We start from the raw sequence: 20,051 nt of genomic DNA on the forward strand, positions 1-20,051 counted from the left end.
TGCCATACTACAATTAAGAGTTGGGCAATACTGTAAGGGTGTTGTTACACGTGAGATATAGAGGGAAGTACATTAGAGTCTTGGTCAACCTTGTGAATGTGCGATTGGATATTTTAAATAGCATGCACATTCAGGGTATTGTTGATTACTACTTTCAAATTATAGATGGAAGAATACAAGACTGGATTTTAAGCATTATACGAACATGCCTCCAAAGTCAGGGACCAAGGGCCAAACTATTTCATAATTCATCAAAAGGTACTGTGAAACACTTTTCTGCCACCAGAACTCCAAAAGTAATGTAGAATATAGTACAAAAACGTTCTTTAGAAATAGTTTAAAAATAATTTTAAAATCCAGTTTTTGAAACCATAGGCTATACACAATAAAACCACTAGGCCACTCACCAGAACCTAAGCAAGGCAGGAAGCCTGTCTTCGTTGCTTCCCCAGCTCCATATTTGTGTACAGTGGTGCCTCGCTTTACGATTGCCCTGCATTACGACAAATCCGCTTCACGATGAACTTTTCGCAATTGCAATTGCGATCGCAAAACGATGGTCTGAATAGGGAGATTTCGCTTTGCGATGATTGGTTCCCTGCTTCAGGAACTGATTCTTCACAAAACGATGATTTTTCAACAGCTGATCGGCGGTTTCAAAATGGCCGCCGGGGAATTAAAATGGCTCCCCGCTGTGTTTAGGGATGGATTCCTCGCTATACAGGCAGCGAAAATGGCCGCCCTATGGAGGATCTTCGCTGGACGGTGAGTTTTAAGCCCATTGGAACGCATTGAAAGGTTTTCAATGCATTTCAATGGGCTTTTTATTTTTGCTTTATGTTTTCACTTAACGGCAATTTTCCTGGAACGGATTGTCGTCGTTAAGCGAGGCACCACTGTATATGTTAAGTGTGAATTGAGTCAACATCAAATGTGCATAACAGCCAGTCATAATGCACATCCCTCATATTTTATGGAAGAATATCTTCTTCTTCATCTTAGTACTGTGGAACTGGAAGTGTCTCTATGGCTCATTTCAAGGAGCCACAGTGGGGAATTGAATTCCCTACCTTTGTTTCCACAGCCAGGAGGTGAGGTTGAGGAGCCTAATGCCGAGGGAGGCCCAGAAGGAAAAAAACAAGAAACAGGGCTTTCTTGGATCCCCACTGAGATCTGCATGGCCCCTTCGCTGGGCATTTTCAAAAGCCAATTGAAAACCTGGCTGTTTAAGCAGGCCTTCCCTCCAGCCACTATTTGATTTATTTTGTCTTTTTTCCATCTTGAACAATTGATTACTGATGCCGTATATTGTTATATTTTGAATTGTTTTCTTTTTATGTGTTCTTAGCCGCCCAGAGTGGTCAATTGACTAAATGGGTGGGATATAAATACAATAAATAATTAATTAATATATAAATAATCTCATGCCCATTTGCTAATCGCAGATATGATCTCCAAGAATCATTGAGAAATATGTATCTTTTGACAACATTTTATATATCCCTTGGTCAAAATGCCTGATCAGCGTAACAAAACACACAAAGGAGATGTGACGGTTGTACATTCTTTGAGAAATACACACAATCTCCAACAACCCTGGGAACTGCACATATAGTTGTATATACTGCACTCTCTGCACAACACCCATGACCTCTGCTCAGTAGACTCATTAAAAAAATGCCTTTTGTTTCTATTTCTTGTTCAGAGATTTGCCTTTCATTGCCCACAGCCCACACATAGCTCCTGGTTTCATTTTGCGAACTCTCTGGCACTCCTCTTCATAAAAGATGGGGCACATAAATTGCTATCTTAAAGGTACAACCAGCTTAGAACTGGAGCAGAATAGCATCTCTCCATGAAATTTGATGGTGAGGCACTTCCCTTTGCCTGGACTACTAAAGATCAATCTTGTGTGTGGAAATACTACATCAGTAAAGAGCACTAGACTTCTACAATACAAATAGTTTTTTTAAAAAAATATCCAGTTGCCACCTTTATTAATCACCTAACTATAATGGCAATAAAAGTGGAATGTTTGTATTACCAAAATGGAAAATCAAAGTTTGCTTTTGTTGTGTTTTTTCCCCCGGATACCAGCAAACATAAGGAGCCTCCAGTGTGAAATCAAGTACCTGACCAACCACGTATATAAAAGATTAGATACTTTGCCTCCATTGCATTTTAAAGCAATTAGCAGATCATACAATTTAAAAATCAAATCATTAGCCTTCCAAGTTTCTCTGCCTGCCAAACAGATTTGAAACTTGCCCAGATTTTTGTGCTTTTGCGGCCTTGGTCGTAAAGATATCGCTAAAGGACCACTTTGGGGGGGATGTCCAGGAGCTAAGTATGCCCGGCTTCCTTTTTAGAAGAGTATAGCTCTATATACCCTTCTTACACTACCTTAAAGGACGACCAAATATTTGTTACTATCGGGGAGCCTCTGTCTACCAGCACCTGGGCAACCGCTTAAGGGCAGGGTAAGAAATAATCTTGTTTGGAATGAACATTTACCAAGAGGGCAAGAACAGGAAGCCCAGCAGCTATTCAGAGGTAATTTCTCTGCAACAATTTTGTTCAGACGCTTTCGAGATATTTCCCTGCTGGAGTCCATGTAAGAGTTGCATTTATGGGAAAGATGCTGATATATATGCATATACACGTGTGTGTATGTGTGTGCGCGCGCGCGAATATGATTACTGAAAACCCGTGAGATAATTTTTTAAACATATTTTAAACTATTGAGAGGGCACTGTCTTCCACTCAGGAGGTGTTTCCTGAGGCAGTGGGAGCTGAGCGCCCCCCCCTCCGTGCCTTACCTGCCCTGGCACCTGCTGCCCCCCTTCCTACCGCCGAAAGTGGAGCCCCCACCCGTGGGAGAAAGCAGGGAAAAGCAGGGCGCGCAGCCGGCCATGTAAGGCAGCAGCGGCGGCGGCGGCCTCCCTCAGCATTTGCGCGACGCCAGCCTCGCAGGGAGGAGCCCCGCTCGCCGGCCCAAGCGCCTTGGGAGGTGAGCGGAGCCGGGTGGGCGGGCACCACCGCCGGCCCTTCACCAATGCCAGGCGGGCAGGGCGGGGCTGCCTCGTTGCCTTTGAGCTGGGTTGAACTGCCTGGATTTGCAGCTGCTGCGGGGCTTGGCGTTTTTTCTGGCTGCTGGGCTCGGGCGACCTCGTAGGGGGTAAAGAAGTGGGACGGCGAGCCTGGCGGCGGAGAGGGCAGGACCTGAAGCCATCCTGAAGCCTTTTTTCTCTCTGACTGGAGGACGTGGAGGTAAGCCAGGGGCGCGCCTGGCAATTCCGCGCGCGCAAATGTCAGCGCGAGGGGAAGGGGCTGTTAGCATTGGGGAACCCCCCCCAGCCCAGCTGCCCTTGGAAGCCCTCCAGTTGTATGCCAGTGGTTTCGGTGGGGAGTCAGCCGGCGTAGCAGAGGCAATGTTTTATTTTAGGGTAGCCGGTGGGAGTTTTGATTAATCGAAAGCTGTGGCTGCCAGGAGCGCGCGTGTTCGTGTTTATTTCTGTCATAGCATCGTCGTGACCACAACGTGCCAAAACAAAAAAATGGCGATGCGAGTGTAAATAAGCCGCTGTCATTGGACTCTGGCCGTGAAGAAAGTGTCCCTCATCTCAACGGAATTGTCTTTCCCCTGTGTGTCTCTACCCAAGTCTGAATATTCTGCTCGTTTTGGCTTTTTAGTGTGATGTTTATAGATCTGTACCAAGTCACTTGGCCTTTTGCACAAGGCACTTCCTGCAGAATTGCAGCACCAGGAATATAGAAGCAGCAGATCCACTAAAAACAGACAGCAGACCAGAGGGTCTTTGGAATTGCATGTACAAATGGCACTCGTTTTTGCCACACTCCTATTAGAAGTATCTGTCTGTGCCCCCACATGCCTTTTTTTATGAGGCTTTAATGACTTTTGGTGACTACATTTCTAGATTTTCTTCTGTCCTTACCATACCATCAAGTAAACAGATCCACCTGCATAAAGTTTGTGGCATTAGAAGATGCTAAATGTGCACAGCAGTAGTAATTACCTCTATAATTGATTTGCAAGTAGCTGCAACTCTGTTGCAGCAAAAGAACAGGGCAATATGGCACCTTTAAGAATAGAATTCATTTTTGTGGGACTGTTTTAAAGGCAGACTTTTGAGGGCTCAAGAGTTAATTTGTTTGTTTTGTTTTATTTCTATCCTGCCTCTTTTTTTAAAAAAATGGAGGATTGAGACCCAATGGCAGATTCTGTGTAGTTGTGCCTTCAAAATTTCTATGGGATTTCAGACGTTTCAGCATTATGTAATATTTCTTGCAACGGGCAACGATGCCGTACCTGTGCCAAAATAAGTGAAGACTTCCTCCTCTTTCCCCTTTAATTGTGTTGTGTGTCTTTTCTCTCAGCTGTCAAAGAAAAAGGATTTTGAGAAGCTGTTTGGCATCTGCAGGGGCTGTCAGGCCATAGCTGGGTGGCAGCAGCTGGGAACCATTCTGCAGCTGCTTCTTGTCTTGTTTATCAAGATGGAATCCATTTGGGAACAACTGACAGCTGGATCCTTCAGTGAGGTTCCCTTATCAACCCCATCCCCCAGCATTTTATTTCTCAATTTTGAATAACTGCAACAGCTTCTCCTTGGAGAGAGGAAGTGAATTGCAGGTTATTCACTCTGGATTACTTTAGTTTCACTTGCTGGTTTCATTCCAGCCAGAGAGAGCAAGCACGAGCAAGAGAGCGCAATGTTTACATGTTTCCTCTGTGTGCTGCTGATCTCGTTGTGCGGCACGTGATCTGGGTTGCAAACCTCAACCAATTCATTCATTTTTCCTCTAGTTCATTGCTTCAGTTAGAGAGTCTGTTGTAGGGTAGCTTGAGGATTGATATCAACAGGGAATGCTTATGCTAAAGCAGTGCTTAAATTCTAAGACTGAAAGCACAGTCATGGAATTCATATCCCCTGCAGGGTGAATAGGTAAGATCTCTCCGATGTGACTAAGGCATTGCCCCAAATTTTCAGCTGTCATCGCTGGCTCTCCTGTTTATTCATGTGTAAGGGAAAGTGTGCAGTTCATAAGAGATCTCTTTGCTCAGTGAGATTTGTATTAGCTGCTGTGTTCCAGTGTTTTGATCAGTGAGTGAAAAGGAACTAGGATGATTGGAGAAATACTTGGGCACTTGGGTTTAATATTTTGTTTTATTTATCTAATAATTACCTTCAAATAGGAAATAGTAAATTTTCTGGTAACAAGCTAGCTTTTCTTCAGTTAAGAAGGGTAGTTGGCTATTCAAGGTTTAGAGGCAGCCACTCTGAACATGCTCAGATACATTGTCATTTTTGTATTTCACGTCTCAGTGCAGTGTTGGGGCACTGGAACAAATATCCTGGGATTAAGGTCTGGTAAAATCAACCTCCTATTAAGCACTATGTTTTAAATATTGATGTAATGACAATTCCCTATTCTGCTTGTTACATATTGACCTAGTTTCATTGAGGTGAGAAGTCTGTACCATTAAATAGACTATACCATTTGAGATTACAAGAGAGGGATTATGCCATGGAAAGCTGCTGCTGTAGATGTCAGGGAGAACCCTTCTCTCCCCCTCCCCCCCTTTCTCTCTGTCACTTCTGATTTGAAATAGTTCAACCTGAATCCAAGTTTTATCACCCTAGTGAACCTGAGATCTATTTTAGCCACTTGTATGATTTGATCATCAGTATTTTTGGAAAAAAAATAATTCTTACCATGTTTCCCCGAAAATAAGACACGGTCTTATATTAATTTTTGCCCCAGAAATGCATTAGGGCTTATTTTCAGGGGATGTTTTATTTTACAGTTACTGTATGTCATCTTCTAGTTGTTGCACAATGCTGCACAATGGTGGAGGATGTAGGTTTCATTTAACTGGGCCTTATTTTTGGGGTAGGGTTTATATTACAAGCATCCTGAAAAATCATATTAGGGCTTATTTTCAGGTTAGGTTTTATTTTCAGGGAAACAGGGTAGTACCTGGTAAATTAATAATCAGTAATCCAGTAAAAGAAATCTGCTATAAGATACTAACTATGACTTGTATCCATATAATGGGTTCCCTGAAATCAGTGATTAACCCATTGAGTTTTCTGCATCTACTTTTAAGTACAAGAAGGTCTGAATCCAACCCAATGTCTTATTCATAATTTTTTAATATTAATTAGTTGCTCTTGACAAGAGCAAAGTGGTTTACCCACTCTTCCAAGTAAGACTAAAATGTGGCCATTCTAACATGCATTGTCTATTGTGTGTGGAGACAATACCTCTTTCAGAGAGCTGAATAATGTTGTGACACATGCATTGTTGCCTGTGCTTATTCCACTATCTTCTGCATTCAAAGGTTTCCAGGGTTCTTGTGATATTCAAAACCTTCACACCCTGTATGGCCACAGATAGTGTGCCAAAAACAAGGGTTGTGTAAACTACTAGAAACTAATGGTGAAGACAGATCAGTATTTTAAGTGTGTGAAAGCAGCTCGAATACACATCTTAAAATGTTACATCAGTCTTCATTATATGCGTCTATCATAGTTTCTTTAGATTGTTTAAATATTCTTGTCTATTTCTAGGCTGTGACAGCTTCAGTGTAATAAATGAAAAATAGCTAACAGGTCCATGTAAAATTACGAGCATTTGTCCACAAGCCTGCATTTCGTGAAGAAACAAGTGTTCCTTGATTTTTATCCCTCAAGGTTATTACAAAGGATGATTAGCAATACTGTACAGTACTGTACATCTGTACCAAAAATGAGGCCTCCATGGTTTTAGTATGTAGTATGCATGTTGGTATAAAGTGAGATACTTTGAAGGAATTTACAAATAGCAGCAATGCTAGCTTATAATCAGTGGTATTTAAAAGAAGACCAACTATTGCCTTCAGTGCAATGTATTTGGATTTCTGAATTAGCAGATGAAATACCCTTTGTACTGAAATCAATATAATATATGTAGGAATTGGGAAAAGGAGGCTTGAATTTAGATACATTCCAAGCCAAGATCCCAGAAGGGTCTTGGCCAAGTCACATTTGTTGTTATGCGCTATCAGGTCGACCCCAACCTATGATGACCCTAAGAAGTAAGGAGCTCCAAGATGACCTGTCCTCAAAAGCCCTGCTTGTAAACTCAAGCCTGTGGTTTCATTTAGGGAGTCAATCCATCTCATATTTGGTCTTCCTCTTTTCCTGCTGCCTTCAACCTTTCCTAGCATGATTGTCTTTTCTAGAGAATATTGCCTTTTCATGATATGTCTGAAGTAGGACAGCCTCAGTTTCATCATGTTTGCCTCCAGAAATTGTTTAGACTTGATCTGCTCTTGGACCCATGTACAGGGTGTCTACAAAGCTCTCCTCCAGCTCCATATTTCAAAAGAATCAGTATTTCCCATCAGCTTTCTTTACTGTCCAACTTTCACACCCATACATGGTGATCAAGAATGCAATAATGTGGAGGACCTTGGTCTTGCTCTCCAGTGACATATTCTTACACTTGATGACCTTTTTGAATTCCTTCATTGCTGCTTCCGAGTCTCAGTCTTCTTATTTTTTTGGCTGCAGCCTCCATTAGGATTAATGATTGTACCAAGGTGTACAAAATCTTTAACATCCCAATTTCTTCATGACCAAGTTGCATAGTTCCTTAATCATGATTTTTATCTTCATATGCCATCTAGGTTTGTCACTTTCTTCTTTCAGTTTCATCAGAAGTTATTACAATTTATTGCTGCTTTTGCCAGTAGGATAATGTTATCTGCATATCTTAAATTATTGACGTTTCTTCCACCAATTTTCACTCACCCCTTCTTGGATAAATCAGGAAAAGGCCATAGGGTTGTGGAAACAAATCAAATGCAGGAGCATGTGATACCTTTTATCCCTTCTTGGTTGCTCACCTTAAAGGGTTTGATTGTCTCAGTTAACCATTGCCATCAGGAGGCCAGACTCCATTACAAGCCTAGGCACTTAGAAAGGTCATCCAAGGTAGAGTTGTTGCAGCTGAGACAACAAGAGTAACAACCACATCAGCAGAAGAGAATGAAATGAAATAAGAGTTTATTAGGGTCAAAACCCGGCACCGAACATATACAGTACAAAACAAAACAATATGTAATGTATATTATGCCATACACCACATCCACATAGTATGTAAAATTCATGTCACAATTATCCAAAACAGAAAAAAAAATCACTGTGTCATCAGAGAACTGTGGCAAGCTATGTCAGCTGCACAAAATTTGGCCACTTGTAATATGGCCAGAAAACACTCAGTCAGGTAAATAGATGAGATAAAATGTATACACATGATGGACACCCATATAAATGGACTGAGTATCAGTCAAGGTTTCCAAATGTAACAATGTACTGTTATCTACTGTTATTTTCCTTCGCAACCACCAGGCTAATATTCCCTCTAATTTTCCTCACTCCATGCATGTGGGGGTGGATGGGACTGCATTCGAAACAGGAAGTAAACAAGCCATCTGCCTGTATGCCGCCCCAATAGAGCTCTGGACTTGCATGTGCAAACACAGCTTAGAGAGGGAACATTGTACCAGATCAGTCTTGTACTTCATATGACAATTATATGCCACCCATATCTTTAAATTCCCAGGCTGCTTATAAATTCTTTTGTATTAGATAGCTTTTGTAATTTCATCTGCTAGGATGCTTTCAGAGGTTTTACCTAGGTGGAGCAGTGGGACAGTACAATCTTTTGTATTGCATTTAGAGCTTTACAGAACTCCTCTTTTCCTTCTTTTTAATTTTTTGGTAGAGCAAGTTTGTTGTTTAGTGTTTCTTCTTTGTCATCACTGTGCACTTGGGATTGTTACATAGCTGAACCTGCTTTTCCCTGTCCAAAGAGCTAGTACGCACAGATCACCTTTGAAAGAACTAATTCAGGTTTCCTCAACCTGATGCCTCTTGGATGTATTTGACTGCAGCTCTTATCACTCATGGCAGCATTGGCTTTGAACTATAAATCTCATTTTAGCCCCAAATGAGTATTTTACCTATCTGGTGAGTTCTATGATGACAATAGCAACACCAACAGTACTAGCATTCTTTGTTTGAAGGTTGCTGGGGATTGCCCATGTGGCAAAAAGGGGGGGGGGCTGTGGACAATAAAACTGGCTGTCTGTGGAATGTAAAAATAGGTCTCTTCATTCAGCCGTGAGCACTATTAATGCTCAGTGCTCCATTGTACTGATGATTTTTTAAAAAAATGGGCCAGAGAAGCATTCACAGTAATGGCCTAAAGCTAATTTCCCTCTGAATTAAAATGAGAGAACCATTCTGTCTTTACTCTCCCTGCTCCCCTCCCCCATAATTTCCCATTCTGCGTGTATTTCATTTAAAGGTGGAAGAGATATATCAAAAGTGGGGAGAAGATGCCTGAGGAGATTCCTTGCTTGAATGGAAAATATGGCTTTCCTACTACATATTTTGAGTGTTAAATTTAATGGAAGTTGCAACAAAATGTTGTAGCATGAAGTGCACCTTTTGAGGGTTCCACTTAATCTTTCTCTAGGATCCTCCGTTCTGGACCTTGCCCCAACAAACCCTTTGTTCTTTGGCAACTAAGTGTGCTCTGTCACTTGTTAGGCTGTTGAGTCCTTTAGTTTTCCCCTCTTTTAAAGTTTGTTGTATTTCTGCAAATCAGAGAGGCTACTAAGACTCCAGTTTTGATCCTTATATGATTTTGGCAACCTAAGGGCTAACACTTGGACATATGAAACTATTATTACTATATAGGGTTCTGCTTGTAGCCTCTCTGTTGTTAATTGTTCTTACTTAAAAAAATTACTATATGTTGTTCATGCTTTTTGTTATTTTATTTATAATTATTTATAATTTATATTATAAGGTGCTTTGAGAGTCTTGGTTGGTGAAAAGCAGAAATTAAAACCAATGCTATTCTTGTTTTTTAAAATAATATTTTCATTTATAAAAATGTCATGCTTTGTTGGTGAACAGTAGAAAGAAAAGCGTTTGCCACAAAAGTACTATTCTCATAGTCTCTTTCATTGTGCTTAATGAACCTAGGCTGTGACAAGTATCTGTTATAAAGCTAATAGAATAAGCAGATTGTACGCACATGAGCATGCCATCTTTAACCACTTCCACCCTTCTCTGTCCCAACATGATCTCTGTACTTGAGCTATTGACAGGAATGTCCTCTTGTGCCAGTTCATGCTGAAAACAAGCCCTTTATTGTAATCCCAACTGCTGTATGTGTTTTAAACTGGACATCAATCACCTGAGTAGTACATCTAATACTTTGACAGAATATTTTGAAAGGTTTATGTGGGCAAGAAACCAGGAGATTTATAACATTGAGCATTAGACTAACTTATGGTTATCTGTGTATAAACAATATTTCTTGTTTTCTTTTACAATAAACATGTTTGAAGAGTGTGGGTAAAGTTGGTTGGGGATACTTGAATGCCTAGTCCAAAATGTTCATTCCCCAAGCTCTGTGTTTAAAACATGGCTTGCTATAGAGGAACCTGGATTCGTTGTTCCAATCATTAATCATTAATTCACTTGGATTCATTATTTGGACTCTTTGAAAAAAATCACACCTGCACTATCTGTGCTGATTAATGGTTATTACAAGCATTGCTGGAAGTCACAATGTAATTCCTCATTTCAGTGCTAGAACTCAGGTTTACACATATTTTATGTATTGATTTGATTTGTGTTCTTACTTTCTCCTAAAAAAATGGGACCCCAGGAAGCATATAGGTAATTGGAGGGGGGGGGAAATACAGTTGAAAAAAATATATTATAGATATTGGAATTTAGTTATCCAATTGAAACATGAATTAGAAACTATTTAAAAATATCTCAGTTAGAAATAATAGCATTTAACAACACAGCACTTTGCTAGGTGATTCCCCCCCCCCCCCAGTAATCAGTTGTCAAAGGCCTGTGATTTCTGAGTGCTGGCCAAAAGTCATCAGAAAGCAGGATGGATAAAAATATTTTTTTTAAAAAAATCAAATTGATTTAAATCACAATTTAAATCAAAAATCAGTTTTTATTCAAACCATAAAAATCTGACTTTAAAAAATTAATCGTGATTTAAATTACTTTGATTCAAATCAAATCTACCATGACAGAAAGGAGGCCAGTTGGACGGGGTGTTTCATAGTCTTTGCTCTCATCCAGCCCATTATTGTCACTGAGCACTAATTTAGAATCAAATCAGCTTTTTCAGTTTCAGATGACAAGGGAAAAACATAGAGTAGGATATCATCAATATACCAATAGCACAAAACTAAAAATCTCTGGATAGACTCTCCCAGCAATTTTATGTAAATGTTGAATGTCCCAGAGGACAACAGACTTCACAGACCCATGTCAAACAGAAATCTCCCAGCATCACTTTCTGAGTGTGTCCTTTTAGGAAAGAACAATGTCATTGCCTCCAAATCTCATCTTAGGTGGCCCAGAATGATATTATGGTTGATTGTATTGAAAAATGGCATGAGGTCCAGCAGAACCAAAGAGGCCACACTGACCCTACCCAATTCCTGGATCTTTGTGTGTGTGTGTGTGTGTGTTTGTCTTTTTGGAGAGGCTTCTTGTGTGGAACCTAATGGGCAGAGACTATGACAAGCACAGTCTCTTGCAATTTCTACAGACATTAGTCCTGTCCACCAATTTCACCTGTCACCTTCACAGGATGAAAATGGCTGACTAATGTCAATAGCTTAAGAACTTGAAAACCTCTGTCAGGATTTTGATTTCTTGATTAAAATCTCCAGAAATCTGACTGAGGGAAATCCTACAGATTTCTGGGGGCTCTATCCACAGATTCAAAAAATTCCCACATGTTTTCTCCTGTGAGCTACACAGGTGATCAAAGCCTTCTCTGTAACCAAGCCTGAATTAGAGATGTGCTATTTGTATTCATCTCCTAGGGGAGGTCAACATAAATATTGCCACCACAGGTGGCTGGGCCAGTTGAACTCTCCCCACAGAACTGGGCCATCCACTTACTGCTTGCGGTGCGGTGTGTGTGGCCCATCATCATTTGCACCAGACCAATTGTAGAAGTAGCCTGGCTGAGGCTTTTATACCTCACTGCACTGCTGACCACTCAACAGCTGAATGGGGAGGCTGGTCGTCCCACCTCCTTGCCAAATTGGTCAGCAGCACAGGGAAGCAGGGAAGCCCCAGCCAGACTGGCATGGCGTGAACTTTGATGGCCAGGACACCATGCCACAAAAGGTAATTGGATGGGCCAGTTCTGGTGGGATGGTCCAATCAGCCCCGCCACCTGTGGTGGAGATACTCGTATTAGTCTCCCCCAGGAGACGAATATGAATATCCGATCTCTAGCCAGAATCCATATTGAAATGCATCTTGAGAATCCGTCTCAGTCTGCAACTTCATTGAAAAATATTTTGCTTTGCTCCTGGAAGTGGCACATGTGAATTCAAAGTATTTTTCAGTGATTAGACAATGATAAGGTCTATGCAAATTATCCCATCCTTTCCTTTTGCTATTCTAGAATTATTTGTGGTGCCACTGGGGGCTTCTACTTTTTTCTAACTGCAGTGATTTAAAAAGTGTTTTGCCTCTGTGATTGTTTCCTTTTACCCAAGGACTGGGAGGGATGACTTCGGGTGGTTTTCTTGTGACAGTAATTTGGACTGTAATGTTTTGGGACAGCATAAATACTGTCCCACATTCTTTCTCCTTAGTTGCCCCAAAGTGTTGTTTGTTTGTTTGTTTTAAAAAACAAACTACTGAGTCTACTACTAGATTACCTTATCACTGCACTGCTACATTAGTTTGGCACTAGATCATACAGACAAAAAAAAAGAAAGCTAGACATCAGTATAAAATTGAAACAGCTCTGATAAACTTCATTAGACTACACTGATATGTGTGCATGTTTATACATGTAGGGTGGATTTGAATTAAATCAAATTTTTAAAAATCCTGATTTAATTTTTTTAAATTGGATTGTTTTGACTACAGTATTTAGATTTTAAAAATCATTAAAAAATTAAATCACCCATCCTGTGCACATGTATGGAGAACTTTGGAAAACTGTCCCTTTTCCCCTACTGCCATGTAGCCCGTTAACCAATACTAGCAACTTGATGGCTGACCATTTGCAGGAAGGCAGTATCAAAAGGAAGCGGGGCTGTGGGTAAGGATCAAGCTGCATTGGATTGAGGGGCCAATGTGGACACTGGCACCAAAACAATTTTGTGTGATTACCTAAACTAGGAGTCTCCAAACTTTTCAGTATGAGGGCCACTTCATATATATTACACATTTTTGAGGGCTGGAGGAAGGAAGGGAATACCCAAGTGATCCCCCACCCCCATTCTCTTTGCAAAGATAGTGGGGTGTGTGTGGATTGCTTATATCAGGCTTCTCTTCCTATTTCCACCCAGGCATAGGAAGAGGAGGGAAGGGGGACCCAAGCAATCTCCCATGTCACTTTGCAAAGACAACAGAGGATAGGGAATTGCTTGGGTCCCCCTTCCCTCCTCTTCCTATGCCCGGGCCGGATAAAAAGGCAAGGTGAGCTGGATGTGGCCGCGGGCTGTAGTTTGGAGACCCTGGCCCTGACCTAAACCAAATGCAGTCGCAAAAGGGATTCAGCTTTCCAATGTAGGTGCATCCTAATTCAGAATGCTGGAGCCAGGAGACTACTGTATCCTCTAGAACCTTTCCCAAAAAAAGACTATTGGAAACTGGCTGGCAATTATTGATTGCATTCGAATGCCATGAGGGCTTTTTCAACAGAGATCTTCCACTGCCTCTTTTAGGTACGTTGGAACCATGACTTGTTATAGAGAGGGGTTTTTCACTCCCTTAACCTTCTTGTCCAGTCCCGTTTTTTTATGAGCCAAGGATAGCAAGAGTCCAGCACACATTGTTACTATACATTCTATGCTGTGTAAATTCTTATATATAAAGAAGTCTTTCTCTGAGTAGAAAACTCCTGTATTTTGGAATGTAACTTAAAACATTCTTTTATTTTACTCGTTCTATTTTTTTACCGTTGTTTCCTTAGCTACCATCCAGCTCATTTCATCACCACCATATCCCTGGTAAACCAGAGGGTTACTTAGTTCCACCTTGTGGGTGAGGATGGCTGGAAGCAATCATGTCCACTGCCTTTATCGTTTCTACAATCAACAGGTTGATAAAGGCTTCAAGAAAAATGTCTGCCAAGGTCACACAAAGTTTGTGAATTGCTGACTGAAAACCATTTGAATCTTGGGTCAGACCATCTTAATTCCTGTGCTCCTCACTACCGCAGAGCATTTGAGCTCTAGTCAGTCTAAACCAACCAGTTAGAAACCCGTCCGTGACAATAAAGACAGTTCTTCTGTACCACAGTCACTTCGCCCAGCACAAATATATGGAACAGACCCATAGTAATCATGGAGGTCAGGATGTCCTCAACCATTTCTGATGAGGTAGCCTCAGTATGTTTGTTAGGTCCCCCAGCACAACAATGAGAGGGGACCTTTGTGCTACTTCTACGACTTGCTTGGCTGGCTTAAGCAAAGAGATCATTCATCAGTGCTACATCAACAGAATCCCTGTTCTGTTCCATCCAGATAAACACACTGAAAACCAGTAAATTGCAGGGTGTGTTGCCTGGTGAGTTCAGTGGAATCACAATATAGCACTGTGTCTCCACCTCCCAAACATCTCTGCTTGCTGTGGAGTGAGAGCATAGCAAGGCAAAACTGAGTCAGGACATGGTTATTGTGACGATCGCCCATGTCACTCATGCTATTCATATTCATGAGCTGATTTGTATGAGCCTATAAGAGGACTGGAGAGGTGGAGTCAGCAGCTACATGAGGCTTGGCAGGAGAAGGAGGAGTCAGAGATAGGGGTGGTTAGTCAGAGGGAACAGATACCGAGAGGGATGGAGTTGGTTAGGAAATTAGGTAGAGAAGGTGGTAATGATATAGTAAGAGAAAAGAAGTATGTACTGAGAGAACTGTGGATGATTTGCTTATGTATAATGTTTATCTGAGAAACCTCTGTTATTATTCAATCTGCTTCACTTCAATAAATAAGTTCTGTTTCTGTTCACAAGTCAAGTGTTCAGACAAACGTCATATATATTGTGGATTGAGGTAATCCACTGGTGGCACCAAGAGGAAAACGCGATGTGAGCCTTTGTGACAGAAGGATAAGCAGGGGCCACAAGGGTGAACGCCACAGTTATATTCCTAAAAACCCTCTGCCCTCTGTTTAAATCGAGTTTAGCCTGTTTTGAATCAATGTAAACAAAAGGCTGAATGCACCATGCATGCAAAAGTGCAAATTAATTTGACTGGAAGGCTTGTCCATAGTATTTTCTGTCACAAAGTATCCCCAAATCCAGAAATTGATAGTCTGCTCTCCATGTCACATTCTCTGAAGTCAGCAGATTGAGGAGGCTACTCAGGAGAAACCACTGGCTTCTCGTTCTTAATGCCAGATCTATTTAATCCAACTGTTTCTGTTTTCCTGCCAAGTACAAGAGCTAACTGCCACTTTCCTTTCTGTACTTGTGGAGGGCTGTAGGGTTAAAATTATAATGACAGGTAGTGAAGAAATTCCTTAAGTACTGATAAATGGCTGACTGTCACAGCAGGAGATTTCCACACCTTCTGCAGTTCACAAATTGCCTTACTGAATTTTGTGATTTGTCTTTTGGATGTAAATGTGGAATTTGTTTCAAATTGCTCATTCACAAAGCTCTGCTTGCCTCACATCTCTGAAACACTTTCTCTTTCTGTTGCTGGGCTGTTTGTAATGTATATTTAGCTCTGGATCATAAAGCAAACTAAGAACTTGGTCATTCACTGGATTTAGGTCCAGACTTGGATGTGCCCAGCTGAAGATTTTAATGCAGGATAAGTAATAATTGCTTGTGATAGAATTTCCCATTGCTAATTATTTCATCCTTTAACTACTGTAATGGATGAGCAATTTGCTCTAAAAATACTTTTGCACACTATTCCATGAATGTTGCATCACAACCTTACTATGAGCCTCGAGGAAAGAAAGAAACCATTTGTGGCATCCTGTAGTTATAAATCTATTGTCCTAAGAGTAGGTTATCTTATCAAAGTGATAACATGCTGACTTGGCTGTTGTTTTCCATTCCTCCCTACTAGTTTCAACATAGGGAGATTAGGTTGTAAAAATCTTCCAGACGCCCAGGTTGTGATAGCTCTCTGCTGTGAGAGGGATGACCATCCGTGTAGCACTTAACCTCACAAGGACTGCACCCAGCTAGAAATGAGAGGGCTCTCTAGTGTTTAAGGAGGTTTCTTTTTTCTTTGTTGTATCATGCTGCATCTTTGTAAACAATCTATAAAATGAACCTTACAAGGCTTGAGTGGCTTCCTGTCTTCATTAGGATTCAAAGGACATAACTGGACTGGAATTCTGAATGGTCCAGAGCTACCAATTTTTATGACTACAGAACTGGCTTTCAAACAAAAAACACTTATGGTAAATAGCTGATGCACCAGGCAGAGAGATGGATAGGTTAATTTCTCAGGGCCCAGGGAAAAACAGGTTGCACTGCAGTGATGTAAGTGCATCAGGGAAATTAGACTTCTGAACAAAACAGAAGTCTAATTTCCCTGATGCACCTACATCAGTCTGCTGGACCCGTCCCCTTTCTGGCTTATAAAAGCTGCCAGAAAGGGACTACATATAGGTAGGTGGTGTGGTGAATGCCTCCTTGAAACAGGGTAGGATCCCAGCATGCTTAAAGGAGGCAATAGTAAGACCATTGTTGAAAAAGCCCTCCTTAAATCCCGCAATACTGAATAACTAGCGACCTGTCTCTAATATTCGATTCTTAGGCAAATTGTTGGAGCAGGTCATGGCTTCTCAGCACCAGGGCTTCTGGATGAGACTGATTATTTTAGATCCATTTCAGTCTGGGTTCAGGCCTGCTTATGGGATAGAGACTGCTCTGGTCACCTTGGTCGATGACTCACCAGGAACTGAACAAAGGGAGAATGTCCCTGTTGGTTCCACTGGACCTCTCTGCAGCTTTCAATACAATAAACCATGGTATCCTTCTGGCTTGCCTCCCTGAGATTAGGCTTGGATCACTGTTTTACAGTGACTCAGAACCTTCCTGGAAGAGAGAAGGTGGTGCTGGGGAAACTCCTGTTTGACACCCTGGCTGCTGGGTTCTATCTCCTATGCTATTGACTATCTACATGAAACTGCTGGGAGAGATTGTGCAGAGCCTTGAAGTTTGGTGTCATCAATATGTGGAAGACGCCTAGCTCTGTCTCTCCTTGCCATCTAAATAAAAAAAAAACTGTTTCAGCTGTAGATCAGTGTCAAGTATCAGGAATGGACTGGATGGGGGTGAATACAGTGAAACTCACTCCAGACAAGACAGAGGTGCTCCTGGTCAGTCGAAAGGCAGATCAAGGAACATGGGTACAGGTTGTGCTGGATGGGGTGACAACTCCCCCTGAAAACCCAGGGGTGCAGCTTGGGGGACACTCCTGGATTTGTTTCTGAGTCTGGATGCTCAGGATTCAACAATGGCCAGTATGCATTTGCACAGATAAAACTAGTGTGCCAGCTGCGCCTGTTCCTAGAGAGGTCTGATTTGGCCATGGTGACACTTGCCTTAATTACATCGTGGCTGGATTACTGTGACACACTCTGCATTGACCTACTTACTGGAAGTTTCAGGAAAATTCAGGTGGTCCAAAATGCAGCAGCCAGATTACTAACTGGGGCTGGATACAGGAATCACATTATTACACCCACCCATCCGCCCACACACCCTGTTACAGCAGCTCCACTGGATGCCGATCCATTTTGGGCAGGATTCAAAGTGATGGTTCTAACCTATGAAGCCCTAAATAGTGTAGGCCCAAGCTATTTTAAAAATTACCTGCCCCTTTATGAGCCTGCAAGTGTTAATAACAACTTGGTCCTGCCACTGGTGGGGACACAAGAGAGGGCCTTCTCTGTTGCTGCTTCCAGATTCTGGAACTTCCTCCCACAGGAGGTCAGGCTGGCCCCATCTTTGTTGTCCTTCCACAAGCAGGCAAGCTTTCCATGACTGCTGAGTGGTGTTATGAATGGATTTTTGTACCTTACTGCAGTCAATGCATTTTGGTGTTGCTTATATTTATTGGTATTCATTGATCTTTTTAGTATTGTATACTCACTGTTGTTAGCTTAAGCACTGTCTTTTAATTGTAAGCCACTTTAGTCTTTTTTTAAGGAGAAAGACAGGTTAAAAATATTTTAAATCTTTTTAAAATAAATAAATAAATAGTTTACAAATGCTAGAAAAACACATGTGCTCTATAAACATAGTGGAAAGCTACACTGAAACAATTAAAATAGCTTCAGGGTTTACTGACAGTAGAAGAGCAAAAGCTTTTCATGTTTAGAAGACGAAAATGAAGGAAGTGTAACAAATACAGTGGTGCCCAGCATAGCGACGATAATCCATGCAGCCAAAATCGTCGCTATACGGATTTGTCACTATGCGAAATTAAAAAGCCCATAGGAATGCATTAAAACCCGTTTAATGCATTCCTATGGGCAAAAAACTCACCTTAATGCGAAAATCCTCCATACGGTGGCCATTTTTGCTGCCTGGTAAGCGAGGAATCCGGGCAAAAACACAGTGGGCGGCCATATTTTTCCAAGTGGCCATTTTGGAACTGCCGATCAGCTGTTTTTAAAACATCGCTATGCGAAAATTGGTAAGCGAAACAGCTTACCAATCATTCCAAAGCGATTTTTTACCATTAGAAACATCATTATGCGATCGCAAAAGCGATCGCAAAAAATCCGTCGCTATGCTAGGCACCACTGTAATTACATTCATTTTCAAATAGACTAGAAGTGTCTTTTTTTAAAAAAAATGTTGGATGTTGCCTTGCTCACTGTTATAAAGCTGATCTCTCTGTATCATAGTGGCTATGTATATTTCAGCATTTTTTATTTAAAAAGTTGTATGGGTCTTCTTCCAATCTACAGTGGCTCTGGTTTGGGGCATATGCCTGGAATTATGAGGACGATTTCAGGATGCTCATAAAGTAATTCTACTCAGAAGCAAGTCTTACTGTTTGCTGAGGCTTGTTTCCTTGTATGTGTGTTTAGGATTGTAACCACTATTTCCTCATCTAGCTTGCAACACCATTCAGAAGCACTATTCAGCTTAGCAATATGGCCAGCCTCTGCCTGAGGCACGGAGGTATACATTTGCCTGTTTGTCAGCCGTAGGGGTTGGCTGCATCGATGGGGCAGGTAGGTCTGTTGTGACAAATTCTTTTCCCATTCTTGAATGTTTTGTGCCACAATTTGAGAATCCTGTGGTAGACTATTGACAGTCCTGGTCCTAGATCTCCTAATCAGCTGTGCTGCCGGTGTCTAAAAAGGGCACTGTATAAGTATGTACACGTTAATTACATTGTGGCTGTAACTGCCGGGTTATTCTCATAAGTGCATAATAGAACATTATACTTCTCAAGTGTCCCTTGCTATGAAACCTATCTTTTATTCTATCTTAAAGGCTAGAGGGAATGTGCTAAGCAATGCACAGTTTCTCAGAGCAAACAGCTGTGAAACGGGCAGAAAAGTGGGAACAAAACTATTAAGAAAAATAGGGGGGGAAAGCATATTTATACTATCTGTTTTTGTTATATGCTGTCATAATTCTAGCAAACTGTACTCCCTTGCCTTTCCAGCTGTGGTTCCAAGAGTGTGAGATGCTGGGAGACAGGCCTGGTCTCAGAAGCTGTATGTAGGAAGAAAATCTCGGTCTTGATTATGTTGCATTTCTCTGAATCTTGCCTGCATTTTTCTTTTTGCCCCGTTTTCCTTCTCCTACCAAAGGAGGAAGTGGATTGCAACTAGAGATGGGAGTATTCATATACAAATATGAATATCCCCACACAAGTGTAAATAACGAAGGTTCGGCCCCATGGGGCCTGTCTGTCCACTCACGATTTCGCCGCCGCCGCTGGCTCCGCGGAGGCTTCCTATCGC

At 41.5% G+C, this 20,051-nt stretch overlaps 1 protein-coding gene across 2 annotated transcripts in view; it reads left to right on the top strand.

The window, feature by feature from the left end:
* Positions 1-2,945: 2,945 nt before the first annotated feature.
* Positions 2,946-20,051, top strand: part of TPPP (tubulin polymerization promoting protein) — a 99,722-nt gene continuing 82,616 nt past the window's right edge. Inside the window, exon 1 of one of the 2 annotated variants that reach the window (XM_020814979.3) lies at positions 2,946-3,270. The gene's annotated coding sequence lies outside the window, so the exon portion shown is untranslated. Of the gene's footprint in view, positions 3,271-3,300; positions 14,227-20,051 lie in introns of those variants that run through there. The other variant, XM_073003917.2, reaches the window with a different exon arrangement.

The sequence above is a fragment of the Pogona vitticeps genome, chromosome 6 (genome assembly GCF_051106095.1).
Source record: "Pogona vitticeps strain Pit_001003342236 chromosome 6, PviZW2.1, whole genome shotgun sequence".
Classification (NCBI taxonomy): domain Eukaryota; kingdom Metazoa; phylum Chordata; class Lepidosauria; order Squamata; family Agamidae; genus Pogona; species Pogona vitticeps.